This window comes from Thermobia domestica, chromosome 3 (assembly GCF_964235325.1).
Source record: "Thermobia domestica chromosome 3, izTheDome1.hap1.1, whole genome shotgun sequence".
NCBI classification, from domain to species: Eukaryota; Metazoa; Arthropoda; class Insecta; order Zygentoma; family Lepismatidae; genus Thermobia; species Thermobia domestica.
This window is the reverse complement of record NC_137456.1, coordinates 242721690-242743163: the sequence shown is the minus strand read 5'-3', so window position 1 is coordinate 242743163 and position 21474 is coordinate 242721690. Positions and strand designations below refer to the sequence as shown.

General features: G+C 35.6%; 1 protein-coding gene and 1 long non-coding RNA gene across 2 annotated transcripts in view; one reads left to right on the top strand and one right to left on the bottom strand.

The window, feature by feature from the left end:
* The window catches only part of LOC145680996 (uncharacterized), a 1339336-nt gene that overhangs the window by 685318 nt on the left and 632544 nt on the right, over nucleotides 1–21474 (top strand). The gene's annotated exons all lie outside the window — the stretch shown is intronic.
* The window catches only part of LOC145680997 (uncharacterized), a 597524-nt gene continuing 587887 nt past the window's right edge, over nucleotides 11838–21474 (bottom strand). Inside the window, exon 3 of the long non-coding RNA XR_014130707.1 lies at nucleotides 11838–12544. This is a non-coding gene — a long non-coding RNA (uncharacterized LOC145680997). The remainder of the gene's footprint in view (nucleotides 12545–21474) is intronic.

Sequence of the window (21474 nt, the reverse complement as noted above, 5' to 3'; positions counted from 1 at the left end):
GACGTTTGGTCCGGTACTTAGGGGTTCGGGGTTTCTTTCTATTAGAAGAGTAAAAAAAGTGATGCCTATAACATTATGACTCAGTAGCTTCTTATTTCTAAAGGAAATTTGAAATAGAGGTTTATTCCGCAATTTTCATTTCGATAGAGCAAATATATGTTGAGATATTTAGAAAAACGTAAACGCCTGTAAACAAAATGGCCGAGCAACAGGAATGAGGGAAAGGTTGGAATGAGAAGTACGTTGCTGCAATAACTGCTAACATGACATCTAAATTTTAATGTTGTGAATGAAATAGTTTTAAAATAAGTACAGGTAACTAAAATTAACGGAGTTTAAATTTGAGTAAGTTAAATAGTAGGTATTCAAATCCTTGTGTTAGAAAAGTGAAAAATAATGTGTATCAAGTTTCTTTGAAGAAATACTGAGAATAGAAAAATACACATGTGTGAAATATATTCTTTTTGCGGTTAATAATACTCTTAAACAATCACATTCTTGGCCGCAACATTAAGATAAGTGATTTACAAATATAAGATGAAAGTTGGAATATTTCGTGTAGAATATAGGTATCTTTTCAGGTTAACCACAAGTCTGGTTTCTATTCATAGACTTTGATAGTGTGTAACGTCGGCAGACGTTTCGACATAATTAGTGAGCTGTATGACAAACCAGAATTGTTCACTTTTCTTGTATTTTTATTTCAGTCTTACTCCTCATGCAAATACAGTATATACATTGGCTTTCATATTAATTTTCTCGGTACAGTACAGTACATTTAAGATATCCATTGCAAGTCTCAAAACAAATAGAAGATTGACATGACCATGCGGCGGCAATGTTGTCCTCAAATGAAGAGGGAGTTTGCTCTTCAAAGGGTTGTTTATCATTTCGGGAGGAGGTAAATTCCTTAATCAACGAAGCTACAACTGTATTTCTGCGAAGCTAAAAATTTATTTTTGTAAAACTATTAATGAAAGCAAAGAAAGGTGGTCATTTTGTTTTCAGGCGTTTACGTTTTTCTGAATATCTAAGCATATATTTGTTCTATCGAAATGAAAATTGCGGAATAAATCTTTATTTCAAATTTCCTTTATGAATAAGAAGCTACTGAGTCATAATGTTATAGGCATCACTTTTACTCTTCTAATAGAAACAAACCCCGGACGCCCAAGCATTACAGGACCAAATGCCATTTGAACGAAATGTTCTTTGGACCAAATGTCTTTGGGCGAAATGTCCTTTGGGCCAATTGTCTTTTGGACGAAATGTCCTTTGGACCAAATGTCCTTTGGGCCAATCGTCTTTTGGACCAAATGTCCCTGGACCAAATGTGTTTGGAGTAAATGTCTCTGGACGAAATGTCCTTTGGACCAAATGTCTTTGGACGAAATGTCCTTTGGACCAATTGTCTTTTGGACCAAATGTCCCTGGACCAAATGTGTTTGGACTAAATGTCTCTGGACGAAATGTCCTTTGGACCAAATGTCTTTGGACGAAATGTCCTTTGGACCAATTGTCTTTTGGACCAAATGTCCCTGGACCAAATGTGTTTGGACTAAATGTCTCTGGACGAAATGTCCTTTAGACCAAATGTCTTTGGACGAAATGTCCTTTGGACCAATTGTCTTTTGGACCAAATGTCCCTGGACCAAATGTGTTTGGACGAAATGTCCTTTGAATGTTTTCTTTACTCGTGGAAGGTGATATGAAAGATGGTCCCATTCAGCTTTCAATTACAAGTTGTAATTCAAATATTGCAGTGCAATTAGATGCAGTCTACGGTGGTAATAGTAATTGGTTACCAAACATTTTATGAGCTGCATCGCTCCGTAATCATGAAACTAGTTAAAACTAATTCAGACACAACAAATAAACACAGTTCAGAACAAATAATACAATATATATAGTAAAATGTATCCAACTGAATGTGGTATCAATAGTAAGCTCACCCAAAATGTGAAATAAAATATACTTCAGAAGTAATTCAAAATGAACGAATCATTTAATTAATAAACAAAAATCTTGATTATTAATTAGACTAACATCTTTCCCAATTAAAGAAGTAAGTATTAAATACAAAAAAAAAAAAAAAGAAACATCGGATAGCCTCTTAAAGTACCGTAGAAGTAGACCACGAAGAGATGCAGTCGATAAAATACTTGCTTGATTGGTAACATTGATTACCACCACACGCTGCAAGTAATTCAACTGGTGCATTTGAATTTTCTGATTTCGCGCCGAATGTAGAACAATCTTCCACGTCAATTATTGCGAGTCGAGAAAACATTTAAGACAGAAGCCTGGTACTGTTTGTCGTAAATTGCCGCTGTTGCTCAGTGGTAGTGTATTCACCTCTTGTGCGTAGCGTTGCCAACTCTGGAAAATAAAGAAACCGGCACTCCCTCAAAATTCCCTATGATATAGGTCTAAGTGTGAAGTGTCTCTGTTCGAACCCATCCATAGGAAGGAAGGTTCTATCGTGAATAAAAGTGCATTAATACCTGTATTCTGCATATTCTTAGTACATTCACAAATAAACTTAATGGATATGTTGTGCTACATATCAGAAACTGAAAGCGACATTGATCATTTTATTGTATTTACCAGTAACTGCCACTTCTTTAAAATTATCGAAACAGATGAACAAAAGTATATTCATCTATACGTGACAATTTTGGATTTCGAAAAGAAAATTTATTATTTAAATTTATACTTTAACTACAGAAGACTGCCTTAAGAATTCCTTTATCACTCTCAATAAATATAAAATTCCTTCCAAGTAAATTTCAAATTTTTCCTGACAAGAGTTCCTGTCATATCTTTAAAATTATCTAAACACATGAATTAAATATATTAATCGTTGAAAGGTGGTGAAAGCTGACAGTTTTAGATTTACAGAATAAAAGTTACGTTTTAAATCTATACTTCGAAGTGGATGAAATTGCTTCGAACTAGATACAAATTTGAAAAAAAAATGGCCATGAAGGGGCTGGTAAGAAGTTTGTACCGGTCACCGGCTTTAATCAAAATAACAGCAAAATTTCTGGCCAGGCCGGTCAAAAACCGGCCAGTTGGCAACCCTACTTGTTCGTGAGGTCCCTGGTTCGATCCCAGCTCGCGCAAATTGGGCTTTGTGTGGACAAACACCGTCTACGTGGGTTTTCTTGGAGTTCTCTCAATTGCTCCCACTTTCTGCATTTCACCATTTCATTCATTTCTCATCATCACCGCTTCCTTGAGCTTAGGCGACATAAATGTGAGACGTAAAAATTAAAAGATTTCATTTCATTTTCATTTGTTTGTCGTACATTTATTCTGGAATAAAAATTGGTGGCTCTCAATTAAAAAAAACTTAGTGAACTAGTTGTCACTGATTACGCCGCCATCTATCGCGAATGGAATACTTCAAATAAAATTTACTTATATTTTTCCAGTTGAATTCGAAGTTACAACAAAAAATCAAGTTTCCAAAGTTACCCCCGTTCTGTTCCGAGGGAGTGGAAGCAGGCTAATTTTATCCCAGATGAACATCTCCCAACATTTTTTCTCGTCTGATGCTTATTTCTAAAAAGATATTTTGTAGCTAGTCCGAAGTTTAGAAGTTTATCATGTACATTTCACATTCAGAGAAAGTAGTGTAAGTGATAGTGCTTAGAGCAGATGTTCCTGAGCATATAAGCCCAAAGAGAGATGTAATCTTAAAGAAACGACGATGGTAGTAGTTTTTTCGGTTGAAAACTTTTATTTTTTTATATCTTGATCTTAAAATAGCAAAAGTTTTTGCTTTCTTGGAACTTTCGACTAGCTTCTTTCTTTCGCTGTAATCATGAGAATAGTTTTTGAGCTTAGCAGACTGCGAACTTGTCAAGCTACCAAGTCGGGGGGAAAATCCAAGGTCTTTCCATGTAGGTAAAATTGATCCACCAGTTGCAGAGACGAAAAAAAGCAAAATAACAAGGGGAAAGGAATCAGGAAAACAAGATACGACGAAAGATGAGAGACAATACAACACGCTTCATGTTAAGATTGACATTAAACGTAAGAGGGATACGAAGTCACGAGAATGCAATGAGAAAAGTCAGGTCAAGTTATGCAACGCGACATCCCGTTTATTGACTACGACGCTATTCCCTTCTGGCATTCTAGGTAGTCGTTACTTTCACGAAGACACGCACACACACGTGATGGAATGTAATATTCAATACAAGAAATTTCACACACGAATTCTCTGGACAGGTCAGGTGCTTTCTTCACCTCTCTCGAACCCAAGCGCTATGGAAGCGCCTCAAAATGTGGAAGATGGTGTCTATTTATTGACTCACTATTGTTTAGAATATTATTTAAGGACTTATTCCTTATTTTTGTAAAAGTCTTAGCTGTGATATTGTTAATTGGATGACAAAAGTAAGACGCTCTCAATATTAAGGAAAGTTCAATATTAAGGAAAAGAATACATGTATTTCTATGGTTGTCTATTTCTGTATGTCTATCTACGCCATCAACTACAGCAACAAGGTTGTGTCGTGGTTGTCTGCTGGGTGCCGGGTCATATCGATATTCGGGGAAACGAATGTGCTGACACAACTATCAAGCACGCCGCCTTGGCCAGGATTGCATTAAAACAGGGATGGAAAATGAACCGGTTCTTGTGGAAACACTCCGGACAGACTCTTATCTTTAGCATGGGTGCTTGGTGCCTGAACCAGTTCAAAGCGGATCAGAACCGGTTGTTTTCCCATCCCTACATTAAAGTATAGTTTTAGTGGTTCCAATCTCTGTAGCTATTTCCAGACTTTCATGCAGTCTCATTGACAAGCAAGTTGGGGTCAGGCAAATAAAAATACATTTCATGCACTTAAGCCACTCCTTGGAGAGAAGCACACATCCTTTCGCCCTAGTCGCCGGGACGAAGTGCTCCTGAGGCATTTGCGTATCGGACACACTCATCTGAAGTATGGTTATTTGCTCCGTAGTTTCAATTGTTCTTATGTTGAGGAATGTATTGTCCTACTTACACGGAAGGATCCCACAAGTTGTTGCTAAAATCTGATTGCCACATAGCACATCTGATAGAGCATAATGAGAAATGAACTTGAGCAAAATTTAAGGTGCTATGAACCAGAAGGATAGGAGCCAGGGGGCTTCAAAATTTGAATATCCAAAGAATTATATCATAAAATTATGTACGTTTAAAGTATATATCTTGAAAACCGTTAAAGCAATCAAAACAAAAGCTGCACAATATAATGGGAACAAAACATCCTATCGAAAACTATAAACAGTGTTGCCATAAGTAAATCAGTGTTGCCAACTCAGCATAAAATATTTTCCTTGAAATAGCACCATATACAAGTATGCACAGATATAAAATACACTATTATCACTTAACATAACAGTGAAGTGTAGTGGTACAGTGTTGCACTACTATTGGAGCTACATGTGCTGAAAATGTAACAATGGAGAAGTCTGATATGTGGGAATAAAGGGTAATAAAAGAATGCATTAGAAAAAAGTGAGGATTTTGCAATATACTTCTGTAGTCCCGATGAATAAGCAGGCAATTTGCGAAAACTAAATGATACACGCGAGGAAGGAAACAGTGTTTTCTAATTCCGTAAACTGGTTCTCCAGGTTATCTTATCAGTATTTGGAAGAGTATTTTCTTGGTTTGGTCTTTCGTGTTAAGTAACATATTCTTTTACTTCCTCTCCTACATACCATATAATTATGTTTGTACACCGTAATATTACTATATTCACATTGGAAATATAATTATTTTGTTACTACCTCATTTCGTTTTTAGTCGGACCGGATAACGGTGTGGTCTAGAATGCTAGACAACCGACATATTAGGTATCGCGGGTACCAATCCCGCCTCGGACATGTTTTTGTTACATTTCATTGTTATCTTTCTCTTTCATAGTGATTCGAATCCCACTTTGCACTCCTATATAGCTTCGAAGCTGACACAGGACGTAAAAATGGCATCACCCAATTTCGTTTTTCAAATGCATAAGTATTTTGTGACACTGTTGACATTTTGCTATGTTATACTATCTATGTTATGTATTTGAACTAAATTCATAGTATGAGACCCAGATTCCTTTATTACCATCTGTTGTCAGAACTCTCCATTGTACACTTTCAGCACACGTAGCTCCAATAGTAACACCGTACCATTACACTTCACTGTTATGTTTAGTGATAATAGTGCATTTTAAATCTGTGCACACTTGTGTATAATGCTATTATGCTGAGTTGGCAACACTGCTTCACCTATGGCAACACTGTTTATGGTTTTTGATAGAGCATTTTGTTCTCATTATATTGTGCAACTTTTGTTTTGATTGCTTTAACGGTTTTCAAGATATATATACTTTAAACATACATAATTTCATGATATAATTCTTTGGATATTCAAATTTTGAAGCCCCCTAACTCATATTCCTCTGATCCATAGCACCTTAAATTTTACTCATGTTCATTTTTCAAGATGCTCTATCAGATGTGCTATGTGACGATCAGATTTTAGCAACAACTTGTGAGACCCTCCCGTGTGAGTATTTCTTACATTCTTGTGGAATGTCCTGAATACTCAGAGCTTGCATTAGTCCTTTGCTCCTTTATTTATTGTTGCTGCATTTTTATCTTTTCTTCTGACTTTTTATTGTTTTCATTAAATTTGTTATTGTTATATAGTTACTATTTATTGTTACTGTTACACATTTTTTGTTTATTGTCAATGTTCTATATTTGTTATTTTTATATATTTATTATTTTATCTCTTGTTTTTGGTTTTTATTTCTATTGCGGCACTTTTTTGTTGCTTATATTTTGTTACGTTCGTTTTCAAATTTTGTTTACGCCAGTTCATGTGTTTGAGTAATCGTATTGATTGTATTGATTGTAGTTGTATTGTATTTACGGGGACTAATAGCCTCGATCCTGACGTTCTCATTAACGCTCAATCAATCAATATTTCACCATATGTTTAAGAATTTACCGAATTTTATGAAACATGTTGCATGCTTTCTTTCAGGCTTTCAAATAAGCCAATTAAAGTAAAAATTGGTATAGGTTAAGCGAACAAAAAAATCATTCTTTCTAAATGTGCTTTCAGAACAAATAATAATAATAATGATGATGATAATAATAATAATAATAATAATAATAATAATAATAAATCAGTGTTTCTACTAATTTTTGGAAATAGCTTTTGGTCATTGTTTAAGATGCCAAAAACTGTAAGCCTAAAAGCAATTGAATGTAATTATTACCAATGTCAGTACTTTAATGTTAATTAGTTTACTGTTAACGTCGTTTCTTGTGTTCTGCATGTTGTAATTAATGCCATGACAGCATATTTGCCAACGAATCATTGTAACCATAACAAAAACTCTTATGGAGTAAACAAACAAACTGTAACAAAGGAAACATTTACAAAGGAAGATATCCAACATACCATGAACTTTCACTTTCAAAATAAGGCCACCATCTACATCTGCTTTTACTTAGCGATAAGGGATGATATTTCTGTCTTTAATGCTCGTCTATAAAAAGGAATTTTGCGTGAGTTCTCTCTCTGTGGGGGTAATTACTCGCTTCACGTGAAGAGTTTTCGGTAGGAGGAGTTAATTTATAATTCAGTTGAAACATAACAAATCGCTATTATTGCACAGCAGTCTATCTCCTATGTTCAGAAGTTTCAACCAGGTCAAACACGGATGAAAGAACATCAAAGTAACGACCATCATAAATTACTTATCACCAAAAGTTGTGAAATATATACAAAGCCTAGCAATAAAAATTTATCAGTAAAATTAGTGGAAAAAGAAATCTTTTACTGGCGAATATACAGCAAAATCAGTATGGATCATACATCAGCAAATCGGTTTAACTATACAGAGGGTTAAAAGGGAAATACTATTACACTTTCAAAAAAGTAAGTTTCTATTCTAACCATTTATTTCCCATTTTTAGGTGCAAACACGTTCCACCGATTGAAATGAGATGAAATGTAATATTTGAGTTTCACGTTCCACAGTACGAGGTCTGGCAATTAAATGACGAGACTGGTGTCATAAATGTGATGTAGGGGAGACCGGGGCTGGTTGGCAGCAGGGGCTGGTTGACGAACTGCATATAACTCCTTCATTAATTAACATAATGAACTGTTGCTGTTGTCATAAAAGAGCGGCATATGGATGCAGCTGCCACCTTCATATGGAATTTGTAACTTGTGGATTATGACGTCTATTAGATAAAAAGTGTTTTTGCCAATCTGAAGTATTTTTTTCAGTTCTCCGTTACAACATCACAGAATCGTCACTGCTTGGAGTAATATAGCACAGAGGTAAGTAATATAGCATTAGTTAGATCTGAACTTTGTTTTTATGGATATTCAAACAATAAAACGTAAATGCCAAACAATTGCTGAGTAATTACGACTTTGTTGCACAACATGGGCTTGGGGTTAGTTGGCGTATAGCATTTGGGGTTGGTTGGCAAGTGCGCCAAATAACCCCGTGTGGAATTCTATTTCAGTTTACTTTTATTGTTACATTATTTGTTTTATAGTTATGTTGTTTACAGTTCTACCAATCTTTTACTTCAATGTCATAGAACAGCATGCACATATTGGATTACTGTCAAATTTTAGAAATCGAAATAAGACTGTATGCCAGACTCTGAATTTTCCGAATAGGCCCAATTCTCAGGATCAAGAATATTTTGTATGTGCTCTTTCGTTACAAAAATAGAGGCCTAGCTATTGCTTTTTCTTTATGGAAAGTAGGAAATAAACTGCATTTCTCGATAATTGAGCTAAAACATATCTTAGCTTCTCTTAGCTAATTTGTAAACAGCGGTAAATAAACTACGTTTCTTGATAGTTCAGTTATTTTAATTACATTTTGAAATAATATGAAGAATTAACCTACACCAAATCATATTAAAACGGATGTGGTTTGATAATCTTGTAGCTTTCAATGTCATGACAACCAAGCTAGAATGAAAGAAAGAAGTTTTCATATTTCATATTGCTGATTCTTTTAAATGTTGTGAATAACAGTCATTTCAAACTTCAAATAGCCTTCATTGCAATATATATGATAGAATTTTTAGAAAAACTAACGTTTATTTCTAATAAATCCAATTTTTGTTTGTGTTTTGCTATATTTAAAAAGTATGCCAACTAGCCCCATAATATCAGCAAACCAGTCCCTTACTAGGAGTTGGTTGGCATACTCCGTTTTAAAAGAAGGAAAAATTTATTTCTCGAAAACTGTAAGCAACAAAACAAAAACAAAAATTGAATTTATTAGAGGAAACATTGGTCTGTCCGTACACATCCATTACATTGCAATACAGTGCACCATCTGCTCATAAAAATAAATAAATAAATAAATAAATAAATAAATAAAAATAAAAATAAAAAAATAAAGAATGAAAAGTTCGCTAACCAGCCCCGGTCTCCCCTATTGCAAAGAAAGTTACAATTGACTGTTATTCCCTTCAATTTACTCCCCTCCCCTATCTATACACCGCTGTATACGTGCCTTCCATTGTTCAAAGCAATGCTGTAGGTAATCAGATGTCACTCTGTTCAACAACTCTGCCGTTTCTCGTTTCACCTCTTCCACAAACTGAAAATGTGTTCCCTTGAATACACTTTTGACTTTTGGGAATAGATAAAAGTCACAGGGAGTCAGGTCTGGGGAGTACGGAGGATGGTCGAGCACAGGAATTCACGTGGCTACTAAAAACTGCTTCACAGAAAGGGCATTATGGGCAGGCGTATTGTCTTGGTGGAGGATCCATGCATCGTTCTTCCACAAATCCGGTCTCTTCTTCCTTATTCTTTCCCTCAGCTTGATTAGGACTTCTTTGTAGTAGGTCTGATTCACCGTTTGACCCTGAGGTACCCATTCAGTCATGATGATATCCCTGATATCGAATAAAACGATGAGCATTACTTTCACTTTCGATTTGCTCATTCGTGATTTTTTCATTCTTGGCGTTGTGGGAGTTTTCCAGTGCATGGATTGACGCTTAGTCTCAGAGTCATACTGAAAAATGCAAGTTTCATGACTTGTGATGACACGTGTTAGCAAGTTTGGTTCTGTTTTGTATCGTTCCATGACGTCAGAGCAAATGGTCTTTCGAATGTCTTTTTGTTCCTGACAGAGGTTTTTCGGGACAATTTTTGCACAAACTTTTGTCATGTTTAAGATGTCATGCAAAATTTGTCTTACTGTCTCTTTGTTAATGTTCGTCATGTCTGCGATCATCCGAATGCTCAGACGTCTGTCTTTCCGCACAAGTTCATTATTTTTTTAAAACATTTTCGTCCGTTCTTGAACTCAAACGGCGGCCGGGTCGTTCATCATTTTCAACATCCTCCCTACCTTCTCAAAATAGTTTGTGCCATTCGAAAACTCGCGTATGTGACATAGCATTATCAACATACACCTCTTTTAACATTGCACAACATTCCGTCGGTGCTTTTTCTTAATTTCACCAGAAATTTGATGTTAATGCGCTGCTCAACTTTATTGTTCACTACTGTTCACTGATTCCGGCACTACTAAAGAACACTGTCCTCTTCATGGAAGCCTGCAAAGAAAAGGAAAAGCTTTCAAAATCATGAAACACACAGTTTCTGCTGATTAAGGTTCAAGATCAACAACACATGATTAGCTACCTCCCCCCACCACGATTCTGCGCGACAGGGGCTTGGTAGTCTCGTTATTTAATTGCCACATCTGGTATACCCTACAGGCTAAAGAAGACGGTTGATAAACAAATAAAGCAAATGATTATGAAAGATTTAGTGAAATGATAATGTTGGAGGAAAACGAAAACTATAGAAAAGATAAATAACATCTTATCCGTTACAAGAAAAAAATAAAGAAACCACGATTACTTTTCAAGTTGTTGCTAAGAAAAACTGCTACAATCCTAATATTTTAATTAAATAAAAACAAAGCTTTTTAAAAATACAATTCTTGCTTTCGATGACCTCACAGAGGCCTATCAAAGGAGACTACAAGCTGTCCTTCAAATGCACCAGCAAGTTAAGGTAACAAAAGCTGGGCTATGGCTATGTAGTGAACTAGGACAAGACCTTTTTCGTTTTGTTTTGTGGTGTTTATAACATTAATAGGGTAAACAATTATTACAACAAGCTATATGAAAGCATTAAAGCAAGCTATGGTGGCAAGCTTCACGGAGTCTTTGATCGAAATCAAAATAACTTTCACTTAGGTTCAAGTCTATAGAGTAGTAGAGAGTATTTTTTGCTTCGGTAAAGGTCCTAAGTTTAAAAGGTAGATAATATAATTAAATCAGATTGGCAACCCTGATATGAGGGGAGACAGGACGGAGGGAGGGGAGAATGTCAAGAGACAGGGTTGCCAAATTATTTTCCGCTTAGGGTTCAAAATACCTTGAGCAGGCCATCATAAAAAGTCATTATTATATAAGAAAGTATTGTTATACTGAGGCATTGCGCTCATGTGCTTAAAGAGGGAAATATGTCAACAGCTTAATGCGAGTTTACTTTCAAACACAATAAGCAATAATGATATCGATAATAACGAAGTACTAAGATCTGTAGGACAGTATAGTAGCAGTAGTCGTATTAAAACTATACAAAGTAATGGAAAAAATGTCTATTGGACATGTAAATACCTTGTGAATTTAATAGATATAAAGGAAATATTACATCAATAACTTCAGTCGATGAAGAACCCTTCATTATTGATAAAAAATTAATACAAAGGGGAAATCAATTCCAGGTCTCTTAAACACCTATTGACTGTTACCTGGTCAATATATTTTAGCATATTCCTCTCACTTGAGGTCAACCGCTCAGAACAGCAAATTTACGTATGAAGTATATAATTTGCTCTTACTGACCAACTAATAGGACTGCTTATAGCTTAGCTGAACAACCGGCACTAATTCGAATGACCCCTACCATAGTTCTCCACTCTGCAGTGGTCAATTTAATTCCATTTTCTAAAGAATTCCTCGCCCTGAATCAGGAAAACATCAACATTCAGAAATACGTTCTGGCCAATTATTCAAATTATCCCTTCTCTAAATGTGGCTAATGCGTATGAGCGCGCATTATCCCCTAAAGTCGTTCCGTGACTCTAACCAGACGATCGTTTCCTCAAAGTCGTTGCTATATAAAGAAAAGTCTATTAGTATAATTAATGGAACTAGTACACTGAAACAGCAAACTTCAAGTAGTAGATTACGCATCCATCCCACCTTGATTTCCTTGCATGTTGCTAACTACATATAACTTTTTACATCTAAGTTAACAGTATCTGATACTTGACGATCACAATAGCACTTTACATATCTATTTCGTATTTTACGTATGGATATTTCGCATTATGATATTGAAGTGTACTTATAGCATTCCCTGTAGCCTAGGTTCCTGGAAATCTTTTCATAATGAATGTTGCAGGTGACCCTTTGCACTATTAATCTGCTCCAGATCAACTAGTAGTCTCATTTCATAAAGGAGCTGAAATGAAAAAAAAGTAAACGTAAATAAATGTTAGTTTAAAAATTTCATTACGTATAAATTATGCTACTCAAGAAGTCAGTAAATTTTATTATTGTATGTAGACAGCTCAGCACTTACCTAATTAAGAAAATTGGTCTAGAATCGTAAATTTAAACTGTGCAATGCTAACTTTATTCACCAACAAAACGATATATATATATATATATATATACAGTGGCGGATCCAGGATTTGATCAAGGGAGGGGCTAAACCATAATTTGCCGTTTTATCCAGTGTAAAGCTGAATTGAAGCCCATTTTATCCAGTGTAAACCTGAGCGTCAAGGGGGGGGCTATAGCCCCGTAGCCCCCCCCTTAGATCCGCCCTTGTATATATATATATATATATATATATATATATATATATATATATATAACTCGTTAAATCGTAACTAAGCAAAATGCATTTGCATGGCAAATCACGTGATAAGTATGAGCTTGGAAAAGTACCATTCCAAATTACACAAACTCACTAGCCCAGCGTTTCCCAACCGGTGTGCCGCGGCACACTGGTGTGCCGCGAATGGGCCGCTGGTGTGCCGCGAGGAAATCGAGGTGGTAGTCTCGTAGTCGTGTATTGTCAAAATGTTATGCACTTAAAGAACAACTTCTATTTCTGTCAGAAGAAAGTGAATATGCCGATTTCCTTAGCGATGATTCTTGGTGCAATAAAATTACTTTTCTTACTGACATATCTTATTGAATGCGCTGAACAAAAGTATTCAGGAAAAAAAAAAACGAAAATATCCTAACCTTAAGTGACAAAATTTGCTTATTTAAGGAGAAACTCTTACTTTGAGAGGACAGAATTAAAAAACAAAACAAATGTGACATTTGAGATTACAAAGTGCTTTAAAATTGGCACAAACCTCTCAACGCTCATTTCGGACACATTGTCTTTGTTGTGTACCAAAGTTGAGAAGTATTTTCCTACGCTTCAGCTTAATTCATTTGACTGGGTGAGGGACTCCTTTGTGCCTTCTGTCCTACAGTCAGCAGATTAAATGTACAGGAAAAAAGTTAATTGGTCGATTTGAGGAATGGCCGAGGTTTGAAACTCCAGCACTCGCAACAAGAGATGGCATCATTCTAGATTTCTCTCCGGAGAGAATATCAAGCTATTCCTACAAAGTTCTTATTTCCTTCTCTACATCCTACTTAAGTGAAGCAGGATTTTCTGCAATGAAGAAAATCAAGTGTAAGAACGGGTCACAACTGTTAACTCCGAAACACGAAATGAGTGTGTTTAACAACTATCCGTCCACAATTGAAGAAGACTATGAAAGAACATCAAGCTCAAGTTTAACATTAATTTTGCTTCCTGAACCAACTTGTTTTATTTATTTTTGAAAAACTGTAATCTTCATATATTATCATTAAACAATTGCAACCATCAATAGATAGTATTCAAAAATTTTACATTACCAATATTATTGAACAATTCTAACATTCATATAATATTTAAAAATTGTAACGTATATTAACTATGTTTATAAATTTGAAAAAAGTTTTTGTTATCATAGTTATGACCATTATTGCTATTTTATTGTTGCAGAATATTTCGTAATTTGAAATCAGTAGCGTAACTAAAGGCTTGGGGGCCACCCTGCAGACAGCGTGCAGAGCGGCCCCTTCTCTACGTCCCACTTCACGAGTTGGGGTCCCCTGATGGCTTGGGCCCCCCGCAATGCGGGGTCTGTGGGGCCCTTATTTACGCCCCTGCTTGAAATGTTAAAATATTTCATTCCTTTCGGTAAAGCAAACATGTAAACAAATTACGTACATTTGTGTTTTAAAAGTACAAGATATTTATTTGTTCGTTCGTTATTTAATGATCTTCCTTCTTAGTGAAAGGTAGAATACAGTTTTCGAAAAAGAAAGTGTATTTTTAAAAAGCTGAGTCCTATATTTCATTGCAATTGTGTTCTATTTTTAAATTAGAATGAAAAATAAGCATAATGATTTACCACTGAGAGGCAAACTAGTGACCGAGCTTTCTTCCCTGTGAGATCAGTAATCACAGAGAAAAAATACTAGGGTATTTTATGTTTACATAATAATAATAATAATAATAATAATAATAATAATAATAATAATAATAATAATAATAATAATAATAATAATTATAATAATAATAATATCTATGAGTGTGCCGCGAGAATTGAAGTTACACCCGTAGTGTGCCGCAAGTTGAAAAAGGTTGGGAAACGCTGCACTAGCCAAATCATTAAGATCTGCTATGTCCACGTTTGGGTTGCAGGACACCAGAAACGTGGTTTGACATGGGTCTTGGATGCAATTAACTCTTACTAGATGGCTTGATGCATGACACCCCAGCAGAGCCGTAGCTAGGAGGGGCGAGCGAGTCACTTGGGCGCCAGCAAGAGGGCGCCAAACGTGCAAAAGAAAGGAAAAGTACTGTTGGAAATAAGTAATTATGCGTCGCCCCGATAAGATATTGGCCCCCTATTAAATCAATGTTGTTGTCGGTTTGCAAAGAAATAGATTTGGTAAAACTTCTCGTGCTCGCGTCGCTCGAAAACCAAAAGTTTCAATAAGACTCATAACAAATTTTTACTTAAATGAAGTTCTGATATGATTTATTAATGACGATGTGATATACAAGATGCCAAGTAATCACTTATAGTGTACACATCAGTGTTTTCAAAATCAGAAACTGTCAAAATTAAATACGTGTTCGGCGTTTTGATGGTGATGAGTTTGCTTAGTTAACCATGCTCTTCAGCACAATCTGATTAATCACGACGGTAAGAATGAAGGTAAGAAAATGAAAGAGTGAAGAGACACGCAAGCATACGCAAGCTGCTGTTTGCGCGGGAATATTAAAAATAAAGGGAAACTAGGTGAATAATAACATTTTGCGAACTTGAAGGAGTTGTACAATAGGGGCGTAAGGGGTAAGAGCTTAACCCAACGAATTTCATCTTTTTAATTGACTGATCATTACCAGCGATTTTTTAAAATTCATTGACATATGAAATGCTTCCAATTCGAAGGAATTTATTGGGATCATTTCTCCACCAACTACTTGTAGTACAAAATACATACATTATATATATCTCTCTATATATATAACTATATATTTATATCTATGTCTATCTATCTATCTATCTATCTATCTATCTATCTATATTAAGAAATTAAGTAATTACTGTAATTTCAAACGTATGCAGTAGCCAAACTATATTTTAGATTTTAAATACAAACATTAAATTTGTTTCATATTGAGAACTTGCAAAAAATGCTTCTTCTGAATTTCCGTTACATTTCACAAAATATTTTTACAGTAAAAAATCAAAATTAAACTCCTATTTGTGTGATCACATACAGGATAAAATTATTACAAAAGTTTACAATTAGTACTGAAAATTATTGCTGTCACCTATTTCGAACATTAAAGAAACATAGTTTCTAATGTATTGAAATTTCATTTCTTGTCGATAGTATGCAATGTTGTAAATAGTTCCAAATTTCCAAAACTGTTCTCCAAATGGACCTGTATACAATCAAAGGTAGTTTTCTCAAGTTTAACAGAAAGTCCAAAATAACCCTTTTGAAAACAGTTCTTATTTGTAAAAGTATACATAATGTTTGCTTTTGACTGTTGCAATGGTTTGTCCAAGAAGCTTGATAAAAATTCAGCGTTAGCATAACAACAAAAGCTGCTTCTCTTATATGAAAAAAAGCTTGGTATGGTGATTGTAGGGCGGGGTTGCGCCGAATTCTACTTCGCCCTAATCTCTAGCTACGGCTCTGTACGTCACAACGGCACACAAAATGCACTTAATTCTTGTATATTTTTCGGAGGGTAGTGATGAGCCCAGATCTGACATTTAATGACATCCCAAAGGTATCCTATTCAACTTGGTTAAGATCGAAATGAGATTGAGAGAACATTGGAGCAATTGAAATCCATCACTGTGTTCCTTGAGCCACTGCAAACAACGTTAGCCTTGTGACAAGGCTCGTTGTTCTGCTGTAGTTTCAAATTTTGTCATCGCAAAGATTACAAAGATATTATGCCAGCTGGAAATATGAAGAAGTATAAATGATAAATATTGACTTTCCGATAGCTAGGAGCCGACATGATTGTTTCATGTACAAAATTTCTTATATATGCTGCAGTTGATAATTCAACAAGAACTTTGGATATAATGTTGGGCTTACTAAATAGGCCTAACTACATATAAACATTCTCTTATATAAAAATCAATTCTGCAAATAAATCATTAACCAAAATGTACCACTGGACACGTACTTTAATGCCAAATATGATGTTCACTGAAAATGACATCAATATAAACTCATATATATAATTTACTAATATAAACGGATACTTAATATACTCCTGTAAAGGACATATAAACCAAGGATGTTATAAATAGAGGATCTGTCCATATGTATCTTTATCCTATTAAATCGATGAAGCCAAAAAACACCTAGCATAGACACGTCTGATTGGCTACTTTAGTTTCCGCCATCGTCTGATTGGCTACTTTCGTTTCTGCCATGATTGTTGGCTCAAAACATTGCGATCCTATTGGGTGGAGCGGGCAGAGTAGGGGTGGTGAAACTGTGACGTATGGCTTCAAGATTTTGTTGTAAGGGCAGATCTTCTATTTTATAAGATCCTTGATATAAACGAACATAAAAAAGCACAGTGAATACAATTCTTTTTTCTTTTAATATGTTTACATATTGCCATTACTAACGCACTTAACACTTCTTGCCAATCTCCCAACAATGCTGTTCCTCAGATGTATACATGAATGACCATGTGAAAGTTCCCCAAGTCATAATAGAACCTGCGCCGACCTGACGTTTTCCTACTATGCACGTCTACAGAGATGAAATGCTATATAAATTAAAAATACTACAGTAGACTATCGACCAGCCAGCTTCCGCACTGCCGCCCTAATTCCAAATAAATAAATAAATAAAATAATCCGTAATAAAATTAGGAACGTTTTTGAACTATCTACTCGTCTTCCAACCCTTTCATAAGAATATGACTTTGACTAGAAGATGCGATCATCTATTTAGGACTGTTAGTTAGGACTGTTAGCTATTTAGGTAAGTTTCATCTACCTATAGTTAAGCCTACACTTTCATATTTCTACCAAGTTAGTCTTCCTTAAGCTTACATTTTCATATTTCATATGTCATTCATATCACTTTGGTTTTCAGTTTTATATGAACGAATCTGATATGCTAAACATCATTTCAGTTTTGTTCTCGAAATGATAGGTTTCGTCTTTGTAAAATAAATCGACGAGTCAAAATGTATTTCGGTTCTTTTCCCGTATCACAGGAATTACGGTTTTCGGTTTTGTGAACAGAGCAGATATGGTGTGTATTTTGGTAATCTTCCCGATTTACACCAACTTAAAGTGTTTGTTTTGATTTCGTAATCCAAACATTTTCAGTTACCGTCATCAATCCAAATGTGAATCTCCTTTCCCCCTTTAAGATGCGTATTTCAATCAAAGTGAAAATATGAAAACGCAGGTACATTCAAGTGTTAATTATGTTATTTAAAAGTTCATTTTAAATGGTTCAATCATTTTCTTATTTTAGCCATTTTATGGATACAAAATATGGAAATTAAAATATAAAAATTGTCTCCTTCTTCTCCTCTGAAGTTTTGAAAATCCTGGGACACGTGTAATTTATTACGAAGTAAAGAATTAATATATCAAGTTTCATTTCCCTGACAAGAACGGTTCATGAGATAGTATATTTGTATCACACATTTTAAAACTCCTTCCTCGTAGGATATACATTCTCAAAAAGTGGCATCAGCACAAGCCAAGTGCTATGTTTAAAAATTAATTGAGATTGTCGAACCGTTTTTTACCATGGTGATGAGACAACCTCGATTTGCACGTGGAGAGAAAAGTTGATCCCTTTCCTTCCTTAAAACCACAATTTTAGAAATTACTATATCACGTGTTGAATTGCTTTTAATGAGGAGTTTATATACCTAGTTTTATTTCCCTAATTTGAGGATTTTCTGAGATATTTGGTTTGTCTGTTAAATGTTGAGCCACCTTCAGAACACATATTTGAATCAAAATAACATGATAAAAGGTCAGTTCGTATTAGATGCGAATTATATTCAAAAAATCCTTTTAAAAGGGTCAGCCGTTTTTTTGTAATGACGCCATAAATAACGTTGGTTCTATGAATGCATAAGATGTTTATAGTGAAATGTATTCTCTCACAACCAATAAGAGATGCTAACATTATTATGCCACCCAATGAAGTGAAATGAAATCCTTCAGGTTCATGTCCTACGGTTATGTCGTGTAAGTCAAAGGAGATGTTCATGACGAGAATAAATGAAATGGAGGAATGAAGAAAGTGGGAGAAAACGGGAGAACCCCAAGAAAACTCATACACACGATGTTTGCCCAGCACAAACCACACTTGGCTTTAGCTGGAATCGAACCAGAGATACCACACAAAAGAGATGAACGATCTACCTCTACTGAACGCTCTGATCTACAACAGCTCATTGTATTACTTCAAGTAAGATAGGAAAGGGTAATGAAATATGGATTAATTACATTTGGTGTTTCAATATCCCTTTCTGTTGTCTCCAATGGTTATATCTTCTTTAACTGTTTTGGTACTCTCTGACCTTTCTCAACTGCTAGAATTTCATGTTCTATTACTCTCCTACTCTATCTATCTGTCGCTTTTATTCTCTTAGGTAGGAAGAAGTGTTGTTGATTGAAAAGAAAGGAAGGGTTCTGTTTCATACATGATTAGAAGGATGTAATTGTATACAGGGATAGAAGCCAGATATTTATTTGTTTCTAACAATCCCCCAAATCTACTGTTCTTGCCTTCAAATTTATCTTTCTCCCTCCAAGTCTACTTTTATACTCCTCAGATGCATCTTTCTCTTCTGAAAATTTATCATTCTGGCTTTCAGTTTATATCTTCTGAATGAAAAATTGTCACCCCGATAGAAGTAATTGGTATAAAATAGCTTTTTCGACCTCTGATTCACGGGAAGGAGCATGGTGGGTTCACAAGTGTTCCTGAGAGTTTCTAAAAGTATTCGATATCTCTGAAGCCCTCAAGTTAGACAACCCAAAATACAAGGTGTACCAGAAGCAGTGACTCACCTTTTGGGTGATCAGTACATTTTTATTATAAACAGGAATGACATGAGGCAAAATTGTAGGTACAGACAAATGACGTAAAAATCAAGTGGCTTACAGTATATAATCCCTATTCTCCATTTGGAGATCCACCTGGCGGACATTAACATCGATACATGCCTGCATCCGGAGACGCACATTACTACAGTCATCTCGGTACATCTGAACGGGAATGTTGTTGAATTCCTCGGTGATTCGCGCCATTATTTGGATTCTCAGGACCTTAGTACACACAGTTGTGACGGTTCACTGACCCTGACAATAGAACTTTGCCTCGTCCATCCAGGCCATGTGGTTCTCGAAGCCGGAATTTTCTTCCACCGTCTTCAGGTACCACTCAGCAAACTCGATACGGCAATCGGGAACACCCTCATTGAATGCGTGCAGCAGGCAAGGATGATACGGGCATAGTTTCAGATACTTGAGAACCCTGGTAACAAATGACTGAGATATTCAGGGGCAACCGTCGAATCGATTTCGTCTTCTGTGTTGTCCTTGCAAGTTCCGCCTGTATCCGAGCCGCATTTGCGGGATTGTTGACAGATTTAGGCCTACCCGGCCTCTTGGCGTCCATTAAACTACCAGTGGTATCGAAGGCTTTGTTCACCCTTGTTATTGTCTTCCGCTGTGCCGCAGGATCACCGTACTGCTGCTTCATTCGTTGCTGGACTTCCGTAACGTTGTGTGTTTCGGAAAATAGGCGAACGCATTGGACACGTTTCTCAAGGTTCAGACAAGCCGCAATCTCGTATTGTTGCAAACTGAAAAACAAGGAAAATTACCATTACACAACAACACAAACCAAAGAAGAAACAAACAACGACACGAATCATAGAGCCTAATCTATCGCACCTAACAACAAATGAGTCACTACTTCTGGCACATCCTGTACTCTAACGTGTTGCAGGTTGTGCAGTCCATGTAAAGAACGGATACTTTCTAGTATGTATGTACTAAATTTAAAATTGAACAGACCCTAAACTAAAGTATATTTTCCAGATTATGGAGTTAGACTAAAAGGTATTGCTCTCATTTAGGATCGTGTCTTATTATCTGCCAATTATATTTATATCCCCCAAATATTCAATTTTCGACAATTATGCTTATTAAGAAAAATTGTATAGAATAAAGGTGTAGACAATTGTTCTAATAGCATTGCAATGATCAGTTTTAATTTATAACTACTTAGAAAAGCATTGAAATGGATGCTTGATCTGATATCTGACTGACTGGCTGTATTTCATTGTAAAATATACTTCTTCTACGCTGCAAAAAAACACAGAAACTACTCTTAGATGCATTAGGACACTGTACACATTACTGACATTCTTTGAACACCTCCAGAAGACACATATTCACCCCTTGTAGATAATGTTGTCCAAGTATGTCCTACATGTATGTACAAAATGTGCAAAATGTCTGTCATTACTTTACCGAGAAGAAGTGTTTTAAATATGTCATACTAGATCCTGTTTTCGGAGAATGAACGCTTTTGGACAGAAGGAGCGCACTTTATAAACACACACTTGATATGTTTCCTCCTCAACATCTGTATTAAAAATGTTTAAATGCTGTTTTATACCTTATGGTGTACTTCTCATTTCATGGCTCCACGGTTGACTACTTCTCAAATATTTGACGACAAAATGTTGATTATTACAAAACAAGACTTCTGCTATTGTAGGTAAAACTAAAA